The 12,178-nt window shown below is 44.0% G+C and overlaps 1 protein-coding gene across 4 annotated transcripts in view; it reads right to left on the bottom strand.

Moving 5' to 3' along the window:
• Positions 1 to 12,178, bottom strand: part of LOC111946946 (uncharacterized) — a 508,119-nt gene that overhangs the window by 156,873 nt on the left and 339,068 nt on the right. The window lies entirely within an intron of this gene.

Consider the following 12,178-nt stretch of genomic DNA (forward strand, 5'->3'; position numbering starts at 1 on the left):
CATTAGGTAATGGAGTTGTTTGAGAGTTGAAGCATGTTGATGCCGGAGAACACTCTAATGTTACCCGTGTACAGCATCCCTCTCACTTAAACTCTACAGGCCTGTCAGAGCTGCTGTTGCAGGGCAATCGCTCACGCTCTCAGTACAACACACGTCGTCATCCAAAGAGAGAGGCTGTACGCGCTGAAGCGTTCTCTAAACTAATAAACCTGCCTATGGTCTTAGCCAATCTGAGTCTGAAGTGCCATTAGAAGTGGCAGGCAGCTGTGGCAGCCAGTGAGGGGCTAAGACGCTTGAACTTTCATCATCTGTAATCCCTGCAAACACAGTAGCTGCTCCAAAAGAAACGTGGAAGAAAGTCAAACATGCAAAAATGTTCCCACCCTGTTTAAACAGGAGCCGACACAGACATCAAAGGAACGATGGAAACACAAAGTCATGACATGCGTCCTAAAAAGTGAATTGGTCTTTTTGTTATGCTGACGAAGGGTCAACCTGCCCTCAAACAATGCTATCTCCAGTAATCATCAGCTACTATCTCATATATATATTTTTTTTTTTTCTAACTTGTCCTGTCCAACAGCTAGGCAGGCAGATGAGAGCTGAGGGCCTCTTGTGTTGGACATATTTTACTTTAACAAGAGGGCTTATTAATCTTCATACAAACCAGAGGTATGTCTGAATAAACCCCTTTTGGAATTGAGGCCAAACTTTTTTAATTTCAATCATGTTTGAAAATCTTTAGTGTTGGACCGGACGGAAAAGGAAAGAAGGGAAGAAGAGAGAGGGATGTTAGAAAGAGGGGGGGGGAGGAGGGTGATAATAGGAGGGCGGGGGGGATAAGACCATGAAGCAGCATAAAGCAACAAGTTTACTGGTTGGTTTATCATTACGGTAAGGTTCAAATGTAGTACAAAAAGGGCGGGGCCTGTCCACACACACACTCAAATGTTGTCAACGCGAGGCCCCCAGAGCCAGAGAGCAGGGAGGCACGGGGGGAAAGAGAGCGCCGGCTCAGCCCAACCAGGAGAGCAGCCCCCCCGCCGCGCCGGGAGAGCCCAACACAGGGCCCCACCGGAGAAGGGCGCCCACAGCCCCAAACGAGCACCCCATCACCACCCAGGAGTTCCGGGCACCCCCCGCCCCAACCTCAGGTACGAAACCAGGACCCCCCAAGGGAGACCCGCTCCGCACTCCAGGCAGCCACCCACCCGGCCCACGGTTGGTCCAGGGAGGAGCAAAGCAGGGGCCCGCCGCCCCCGCCCAGGAGGGGGGCACCCCTGGGAAAAAGGGGGCCCACAAGGGGTGTTGTAAACATGGCCCGACCAGGCTCGGCCACAGTTAGAAATTTGGCGGGGCCCAGCGCTCAGCGGCAGGGACCCAAACCCACCCCCCAGGGACACGAACACCCCCGGTTCAGGTGTAATGTGACCCCCCCCCGAACGGAAAGAGCACCGCCGGGCCCACTATCTCATATTTTTGAAAACTGTAAAATAAATGTGACCGCAGGAAACATGGTTGTATTTGTATGTATTTATGTATTTGGTAGTTTTTACACTCAGAAACGGGCCTGGACTTGGGATCCTGATTAATCCTGAGTCATGCTGTCACCCAGAACAATCTGGCTGATTCCCAACTGCCCTTACGGGTGGATACTGGCTGTCTGCAGAGGGGAAATGGGCAGATCTGTGCTGGGTATGCATGTGGGCCGCAAGAAATATTAAGGTCATATGCCACTCAGCTAGCTTGTAGGGCAGAGGTCTCAGGCCCCAAGCCTGGCATCCTGTTGGTTTTTTAGAGATCAGGTGTGTTTAGCCAGTAAGAAGCTTCAACGGTAGCTAGGTTGGAAATATGTTGGACACTGACCCTCAAGGCCTTTGGTTTGAAACCTGTACTGTCGGGCGAAAATGTTAGAGTACATTTTCTATGGGCATGCTGCAGGTGAAAGGTCGTAGTGAACAATTATCAATACACTTACGATACACACACAACAAGGGTACGTTCCATTTTCATGACATCTCTTGAGGTACAAGCCTCCAAGGAACTGCAAGACACACCTGCAGTCGCTCCTGTCTACAATCCTCCACGAGTCCGGACAACCAAAGACCCCACAGCCCTCATACGAGTCAACCCCTGTACAGGTGCATGTGACACCTGTAACTTTACCTGTGTTCCTCCGTACAAACACGGCTCCACCACTGTCTGCCACTTCTTACTGATCTTCCTCTAATCAGTCTCTTTAAGCCTTTCTCGAATAGTTCATTTTTTAAAAAAAGTACGTAGTTATGTAATTATGTAACCAGGTTAAAAAAGTTCTGCTAGTTTTTTTATTTATCGCATTTTTCTGTTAACAGTTTTCATGCGTCACAGTTCTCCCCAAGCAGACAGTTGTTCCTGTTTATCTCCAGGAGTTCAGTAAAGTGAATCTATGGATGGATGTTTCCATTCCATATAGCAACAAAAAAAGTGTTGCAGCATCTTCAATCTCAACTATTGGCTTCTACTACTGTGACCCGCGTTCACTTTGTGTATTTCCACAAACACACACATGCAGGTACACTAACACACACCTAAACAATTGTCCAAGGTTCCACCAGGGTTCACTTTTTGTTCCATTCAACAAACGCCATAGAAACAGAACAAGAATGGGCTGCAGTTGAGTCGAAGTTAGTAATATTTTAAAAAATCCCTAAAAACTTTTTTCCAATTTTGCTTCATTTGATCTGATTTTACACCACTTTGTGTCCTAAAATGTGGAGATTGGAGATGGGACCCTTTCTGCTGTTTGTGACGGATTATGGACAAGCCCCCCCCCCCCCCCCCCCCCAAGCTTTAAGTCAAACCTCAATTTACGTCTTTTAATGCTAATTTTACTGTGATAAATGTGAGCCCAACGGCGTTCCTTCCCACAGAAATCTCTGCCGGTAGTCTCACCTTTTCTCTTTTCAGTTCCAGCTCTGTGGGAAGCAATTGAGGCGTTTGAGAATTATTTCTCAGCTTTTTACATCTCCTTTTGTGTGAGTGTTTATCTCTATCTGAGTCTCATTTTTTTCCCCTTTCTCTCCTGGTGTGAGTTTCTCTTTGAAATGCTTTCTAATTAGCGCGTACAACACACAGCCGGGTTAAATTAAATTGCTACGATACACGGAGGTCGAGGTCAACGGCTCGGCGCAGATAATTGGGAGATTTTTTTCTCCTTTTCTTTTACTTTGGCTAAACATCCGTGAGCAAAATGACAGCAGATGGCACAAAGACAGTTTGGCAGGGTGGCTGTGTGCTCAGGCAAAGAGGCCTTATGAAATCTGAATTTATTTTTAGAAATAGAGGAAGACAAGTAATTAGGAGTGCATAGAGAAAATCACTTTCATGTCTTCTTGCAACTGGCAAGCATCTCAGGTGAAGCTGTCAGCCGAAAAAAGAAGAAGATGCTGTTCTTTGACAGCATAATAACTATGATTTATAAGCACCACAGTAGATCTCAAAAGACACTAAGAAAATCAGCACTAATGCTCAATAGCATTTAAATGTATGTTTTCAGTCATCGTTTGGAACATAACCAGCTTCCTGAGACTTTGTTAAAAAGAAGTTTGTTCCAAAATGAAGCTTTTCTACTAAGTTAGTATAACATCAATGACAGACAATGAAAAATAATGTGAGGATTTAGCCTGATCAATGTGGCCAATTAAATAAAACAGCGTTTTGTTTTTGGGCGGTAAAGACGATCTGGATGCAGCCAAAGGAAACATTTGTATTTGTGCGTTGTCCGACTAACGTACAACTTTGAGTCAATCAGTTAAGGGCTGGAACCCTAAGAGGGGGGTCCAACTTTTAATACATGATGAATTAACTGAAAAAAATGGCCTTAATCCAAACGACAATGCACACACTCTTGAAGGGGCCATATCCTGTTTCTTACATTGCATGAACCTGCACACGGAAAGATTGGATGTCAGTGTTGGATACTTAGCACATCTGTTAATAATTTCATTATTGTGGATAACTTACTAATCTACCTGTAATTTTTTGATTACTTGTGTTTAGACTTTCCTACTACAATTACTGACTTTTTGTTTTGTCGTTTTTTCTGCATATGTTTTTTTTTTGTTGGCAGACCTACACCTCGCCCAGGTCCTACAGTGAGAAAGTAGCTTTGCAACTAACATCAGCAAATTTACAGAAATGTTCATTAATGTGTCCCTGTTCAAATAAAGATGAAGAAACATTTGGTTTAAAATGATGTTTAAACCAGCTGTGCCTGAACATTTGGTAAAGTCTTAGTTGCTCCCGTACTGGTTCTGCTGGTCCTTTGGTTGTCCGGGTCTGTGGAGAGTCTCAGGTGTGTCTTGAAAATCTTTTGAGGCTCGTATGGACACCTCAAGAGACATCATAAAAATGGAAGGCACCATCGTCGTGCGAGTGGTAAGTGTGAGGATAATGGAAGTTACACGTCCTTATGACGTACAGGTGATGCTGTCGTACCGTGTCCTCAGGCCACACTCTAGTCATAAATAAGGTGCGAGTCCTGGCTCCTTACTGACCTCTACACAAATGCTGCACGCGCAGGGTGTGCACATGGTACATAAGTGTCCATAGGACGCCTGTAGGATGTCCACACAAACTAACCTCTGATTGTCTATTGTCCTTATTTCTACAGTCAGCGAAGGCTCTATGGGGGTTGAAAAAATAACATGTATGACATGCCGGCATCTCACCTACTTCGTGTTGTATACGTGTTCGCTACGACCTGTCGCCCGCAGTACGCCCGTAGAAAAAAACCTTCATGAACTATTTCTCAGTACGGGTTCACTGAGCATTCTATGACTTTATTTGGTTTAATGATTTACCTCAAGCAATCAAAGCAAGAATAATGCATAAAACAATACAATCAGCAGTTATACATTCGTACAAAGACGTTTTAAACTTAGAATAATTAGATATTAAATCAAAGATTGCTTCAAAGGAAGTGGAAGGAAGCAAAGTTATATCTTTGATATACCTATGAGCCCCATACAGGTTTGACCTTTTTTCACTCATAGCTGCCGCTGGGATCCACCGTAGGCTTTTATAGTGCAGGATCCTCCGTCTGTAAAGAAAAGTGTTGAGTTTTCTCCAACCATGGGATGGCTCCAATAGAAAAAGAGAAAAGTTTGAACACATTCTACAGTTCGTTGTTCTGGTCGTTGCCAAAAGGTCTTTTTTTCCACATTTTGTTACTGAGTCTTTCTTTTTGGACAGAGAGAGCTCCTTGTTTTTTTTATGTTGGATATGTTTTGTTCAGGTTCTGGCTGGTGAACTGATGTCTGCTCTGGAACGGACCAGAACCTTTGGCGGGAGGCTCGAGTCTCCAAGCAAAGTCCCTCCTCACGCCAGCAGACCTGCCGTGCCGCCTCAGAGCCAAGGCCAAGTCTACTGTTGTGTAACTTTGCTTCTCAGTTAAGTGAAGCTGGACGGCTGGACTGCCGTTCCTCTGAAAGTCTGATTTCTCCTCTTTTTGCTTGTTTGTTTTAAAGAAAGTAGAGTTTGTAATAAAAAAGAGACTTTTTGATAGTTATGGACTTTTTAGATGGTTTTACTCAGTTCAATAGAAGGTTAAGAGGAATAACTATAAAGAAAAAAAGATGTATGCTCATTTCTAGTACGCTGATGTTTTTAGACACATTCTTGATAAGATTTAAACCTTTATTTATATAAATTAACTCAAAAAATGAAGCAGCCTTTTCTATTTTAGAGTTAATAGGGATGTTTTTATGTTACTATTTTTTTTTTTGTTTTATCCCCCCTGCTTGGAAACCATTGCAAACACAAAGTCTGTCCTTCATCTGGCAGAGAGGAGGACTTGAGTCTCACAAGTAGAGACTTGAGACACAACCTCAAGTCCTTGAGACTTGACTGGTGACATGAGGTCTGAGACTTGTCAACGACGTTTCTTTATTTTACCACAGGATGCTGCTGTTTCCTCTAAAAGTAAACATTATGGATTGAGAATGCAATTAAACACAAACTGCAGTGTACCATGTCCGCATAAGCTGATTAAAGTAGTTTAAGGACAATTTGTGAAACTAAAATATTCATTTTTACTGTAACTTAGAAGACTCCAGACTCCCCTTTTGTGTTCAGCAAATAACTTTAGACTCGAAAAGCTTCAAAGCAAACTAGACTTGGCAAAGACTAGACTTATGAGCATCTGTAGTCATGTTACGGCTGTGGCCGTATTTGGTTTTGTTCTGTGTTTTTTGTATTATTTCTGTATCAGAGTGGGACTTGTGTTTTTTGGGGATCTTTGTGTGTCTGTTTGTTTCTAATTATTTGCAGGTGTGGTTCATGTAGGTGTGGCCTCCAATTGGACAAGCTGGTGGAGGCAGCCTTTCAAAACCACCACATGGACCTCCACACCGGGAGAGGGGAGCCTTGCTGCAACAGTCTCCACTGCAGCTTGGCCCTCTTCTCCATTTTGTTTTTGATTTCACCTCTTGTTTAGTTGTGCACTTTTGTATTTTGTATTCTTAGTTCTTCGTAGTTTGTATTGTCTGTGCCCACTCTGATTAGTCTTTTGGTTTATAGTTATTTGTTTAAGTGAAGCTGTAGGGGTGAACCGCCATTTTGTTTAGTACACGTTTTCTCCTGTTTTTGTTAGGTTAGGGAGGTTAGAGTTTTGTCATTTATTTCCCTTTCCTTTCATTTACAGGTAAGATGACATGTTTCAGTTAGTTGGGGTTTCGTTTGTTATTTTGGCCTGGGTTCACCCTGAAGCCTTTTAGCTTCACTATTAGTTCTTGTTGGTTGTTGTTTGTTAATTTGTAAATAAAGTTCTTATATTTTTATGGAGACATTCGTTTGGTGTATTTGTTACAGTTAATTTATTAGTCAAACCTTTACTTTTTTATGTTATGCCCCCCCTAGCACCCCTAGACACACAAGGGGGCGTAACATAATTGGGGGCTCATCCGGGGCAAGATAAAACTTCTTTCCTAAAAGAAGTATTTACCCTAAGTGGAGCACACACACAAAGTGGTGGCTCTTACAGCACACCACACAAACACCTGGTGTGCCACACAAATTGCATCCCAAAACTCAGGATGCACCACACAAACCTAAGGCACTACACAATACACACCACAGAAACTCGGGACGCGTACCCCTCTGGGCACGCGACCGTCAAACTCGGGGTGCGTGCCCCGCAGAACACACACCCGTCAAACTCGGGGTGCGTGCCCCGCAGAACACACACCCATCTACTCGGGGCGCACGCCCCGCAGAACACGCACCCGTCAACTCGGGGTGCGCGCCCCGCAGAACACGCACCCGTCAACTCGGGGTGTGAGCCCCGCAGAACACGCACCCGTCCACTCGGGGTGCGCGCCCCGCAAGACACGCACCCATCCACTCGGGGTGCGCGCCCCGCAAGACACGCACCCGTCAACTCGGGGTGTGAGCCCCGCAGAACACGCACCCGTCCACTCGGGGTGCGCGCCCCGCAGAACACACACCCATCTACTCGGGGCGCACGCCCCGCAGAACACGCACCCGTCAACTCGGGGTGCGCGCCCCGCAGAACACGCACCCGTCCACTCGGGGTGTGAGCCCCGCAGAACACGCACCCGTCCACTCGGGGTGCGCGCCCCGCAAGACACGCACCCATCCACTCGGGGTGCGCGCCCCGCAAGACACGCACCCGTCTACTCGGGGTGCGCGCCCCGCAAGACACGCACCCGTCAACTCCGGGTGCGCGCCCCGCAAGACACGCACCCGTCAACTCCGGGTGCGCGCCCCGCAAGACACGCACCCGTCAACTCCGGGTGCGCGCCCCGCAAGACACGCACCCGTCAAGACTAGTAATCAAAAGCTAGTCACACAAAACCAACTCAAAGTTAGCCAAACAAAACGAATGTGATGCACCAAACAAAATTCAACGCAATTTTGGTTAACAGTTTTTTTTTTTTTTGTCCTACCAAATGTTGGCAATGTGCTTAAAGCACCAAGTTCAAATATGTAGTGGGCCAGACCAAAGAGGCCCCAATGCACTCAAAAGTGCCAGTACAAGCTCAGAGTGACTTAAGAGCGATGTTTTTACTCACATAAACTGGAGGAGCAGTAGGTTTATCTGTGGCAACCCCAGTCAGGAACAATACAGTTGGGTCTGGCCCCCTCCTTAACCGGCTACGGCAGCAGGAACCTCCGCACCTGCCTCCGCCCGAGTGGGGTTAGTGGCATTGGCAACACCTGCAGTAGCCTCCACTCCTACATTGTCACCTACACCACCTCCAACTGATGTCTCCAGCCAAGGGCTGCCTAATGGGTTGGAGCATTCCCTGCTCAGACAACAACTGCTCTTCTCAATATGCTCTGTCTCCAAAGCCAAACAGGTCACAGACTTCAAATGACAACATTATGCCCTACCAAGAAAACAAACTGTTAACCAAAGTCTCCAAAGGGGATCAAAAATGAACAAAAACCCACATAGAACAAATCACAAATTATGTTAACTCAAATGGCTTCAAAGATCCCGGACGAGCCCCCAATTATGTTACGCCCCCTTTGTGTCTAGGGGTGCTAGGGGGGGCATAACATAAAAAAGTAAAGGTTTGACTAATAAATTAACTGTAACAAATACACCAAACGAATGTCTCCATAAAAATATAAGAACTTTATTTACAAATTAACAAACAACAACCAACAAGAACTAATAGTGAAGCTAAAAGGCTTCAGGGTGAACCCAGGCCAAAATAACAAACGAAACCCCAACTAACTGAAACATGTCATCTTACCTGTAAATGAAAGGAAAGGGAAATAAATGACAAAACTCTAACCTCCCTAACCTAACAAAAACAGGAGAAAACGTGTACTAAACAAAATGGCGGTTCACCCCTACAGCTTCACTTAAACAAATAACTATAAACCAAAAGACTAATCAGAGTGGGCACAGACAATACAAACTACGAAGAACTAAGAATACAAAATACAAAAGTGCACAACTAAACAAGAGGTGAAATCAAAAACAAAATGGAGAAGAGGGCCAAGCTGCAGTGGAGACTGTTGCAGCAAGGCTCCCCTCTCCCGGTGTGGAGGTCCATGTGGTGGTTTTGAAAGGCTGCCTCCACCAGCTTGTCCAATTGGAGGCCACACCTACATGAACCACACCTGCAAATAATTAGACACAAACAGACACACAAAGATCCCCAAAAAACACAAGTCCCACTCTGATACAGAAATAATACAAAAAACACAGAACAAAACCAAATACGGCCACAGCCGTAACAAGTCACTTGATCTGTTTCGAAGCGTTCCCAGTGGTTTTTCATATATGACGATGCCGTTTTTAGCAAAACTCTAAACACCTGTGTCGTCTTCTATGACATAGTTTCTGCAGAGCGGCAGGAGTTCATTACAAATTCACCTCTGAGTTGTGGGCGGGTCTGTTTCAACAGAGCAACCCCACCACCAATTCCCCTCCCCGTGAGATCTTCTTCCAACAGCATTTTTTTTGTCTGCTACTGATTAACAATGCTTTAAAAGAAGAAATATATTCAATATATGGTTCAGCCTGCGATACACCTTGGGGGGAGGAGCTACTTGGCAGTGGTCCCCCTCCCATGGTTGCCGTATGGAATAGCCCCCCCCCCCCTCGGTTTTAATTGCACCGTAGACATGTAGGACCCTTGGTAGGGGGGGTGATTGGACATCACTGTGAGTAATCAGGAGATGTCCTCTCAGTACCCTACCCGCCAATTTTAACTGCACCCCCTTAGTACACACACCCTTTACCCCTCAAAATATACACTCCAACACATCTGTCCCCTACCCCATCACCGGAGGGGGGGACCAGGCCCTCTGCGACGGCGGCCATGTCCCTTGGGTGCACATCAGATGTTGGAAAAAAACATTTTACGCTGTTAGATGCAAAAATTATGTCCACAATATTATCATGCATTTCTGCAGAAATGTATACATTTGGTTGATCAGTAAGGCCTTTAGTATGCTGACCCTGTAACGGAAAAGCAGCAGAAAAAAACCCGAAACTAGTTCATTTACAGTAATGAGAAAATATCAATAAAATTTGTAAATTAAGGATAAACATGAATGTCCTCGTGTTGCTAAATATTGCCAAGTGGATTTTTCCATTGCTCAAGCAGGGAGCTTCTTACTGTTTGACTTGCAAAAGAGCATCTAACTCAGCACCCAGTCTACAGAGAAGTAAATAACCCAGAAAACAAAAGGTGCATGGATCACATGGAGTGTGGATGGGAGGGGGGCACACTGAGAAAATGAGATAGCAATATGTCAGCATGGCAACACCTTTAAAAGTCACTGAAATGCCAGGTCACCCTGCTCGACAGGAAGAATCAAACCACGCCGCCAGTGCGCCAGAGCACCCCCAGTTTACAACACCCACCCTCATAAAACCGGAGTGCGGCTTCCATCGAGTGTTTCCCTCCAAACAATCCTTACTGCCTCTTCTCTCTGATGATCATTCCTGCAACAAGCCTCTTACAGCTAAAGGATGACACACTCAGTAAAGCCTGGGCGGGGCGCGGCGGCGGGGCCCGGCGCTGTGTGTTTCTGCCACACCGTCTTACACTGACAGACATGTGGGAGGATGATGAAGAGAAGGAGCGTTAAAAATGTACTTCTGCTTCATTAATATTTCACAGAAATGTGTGCCACGCACAAACCGATGACGACATTCGGCGGTGGAAAAAAGAGCCCCCCCGCGATGCTTTTCTGCACGCGTCGCTACGACCTGCTGAGCTTTGCTTTGCTGCAGAGCAAACACGCGTTCCCACTTCTTCACATGCAGATGTTCCACTTTGAACTATTTTTAAAGGGGATCCACAGAAGATACAACGGAATTTTGTTCTCTCCGAGCATTAAGACTATAAATATATGAGCCAATAAATGGGGGGGTGTACTGTAAAAATGTTTGTTTCTGTCTTATCAGGATCCAGACTGAAGACAAAGTCAAGGTTGTTCTCGCTTAAAGACGTTTTTAATTTATCCACCATCAAAAAAAAGAAAAAGATTTCTCAAACATCTGAACATGAAACTCAAAGACTTTTAAGTCCATGAGTCTTTGCTAACTCGTCTGAATTCATTAAATCTGCAGATTCCTCTTTAGGTCAACTTCTTAGGGGTAAGTTAGCCAAGAAAAGTGATAAGAACAATTGAAAGAAAAATGGATGGATGGATGGATGGAGGGGAGGGATTTAGCAAGGAAATATTTCCATTAAAAACCAATTTTGTTTCGTAAGAAAAGCTTCTTTTTTTTAGATAGCTAGGGATTTATTTTTTTATTTTTGATAGCTGGGTATTTAATCTCAGCAAACATGGTAAAGTAATGCAATTATGTAATGACACATTCTCACTGCCTAAATATTTTTTTTAGTTGCTGAAACATTACAAAAAAATTTCCTATGAAGGAGTCAGTTCATGAATTTTATTAAATTGATTTGATTTTGTTTTTGTATTTTTTAAGAAAACCTTAGTTGTGAGGCTAGAAACGGTTCAATATTAATGGATATGTTGTGAGGTATTGTATTGTATTGTACTGTATTGTATGGTACTGTTTTGTACTGTTTTGTATTGTATTGTATTGTATTGTATTGTATTGTATTGTATGGTAGTGTACTGTATTGTACTGTACTGAACTGTATTGTGTTGTATTGTATTGTATTGTACTGTACTGAAATGTATTGTATTGTATGGTAGTGTACTGTACTGTATTGTATTGTACTGTATTGTATTGTATTGTATGGTAGTGTACTGTATTGTACTGTACTGAACTGAACTGTATTGTATTGTATTGTATTGTATTGTATTGTTTTGTACTGCACTGTATTTTGTTGTATTGTATGGCAGTGTACTGTATTATACTGTATTGAACTGTACTGAACTGTATTGTATTGTACTGTACTGAACTGTATTGTATGGTATTGTACTGTACTGAACTGTATTGTATTGTACTGTACTGAACTGTATTGTATGGTATTATACTGTACTTTACTGTATTGTACTGCACTGAACTGTATTGTATTGTACTGTACTGAACTGTATTGTATTGTACTGAACTGTATTGTATGGTAATGTACTGTACTATACTACATTGTATTGTACTGTACTGTACTGTATTGTATTGTACTGTATTGAACTGTATTGTATTGTACTGTACTGAACTGTATTGTAT

This window comes from Oryzias latipes, chromosome 23, assembly GCF_053564925.1.
Source record: "Oryzias latipes strain Hd-rR chromosome 23, Olatipes_Hd-rR_3.1".
Classification (NCBI taxonomy): Eukaryota; Metazoa; Chordata; class Actinopteri; order Beloniformes; family Adrianichthyidae; genus Oryzias; species Oryzias latipes.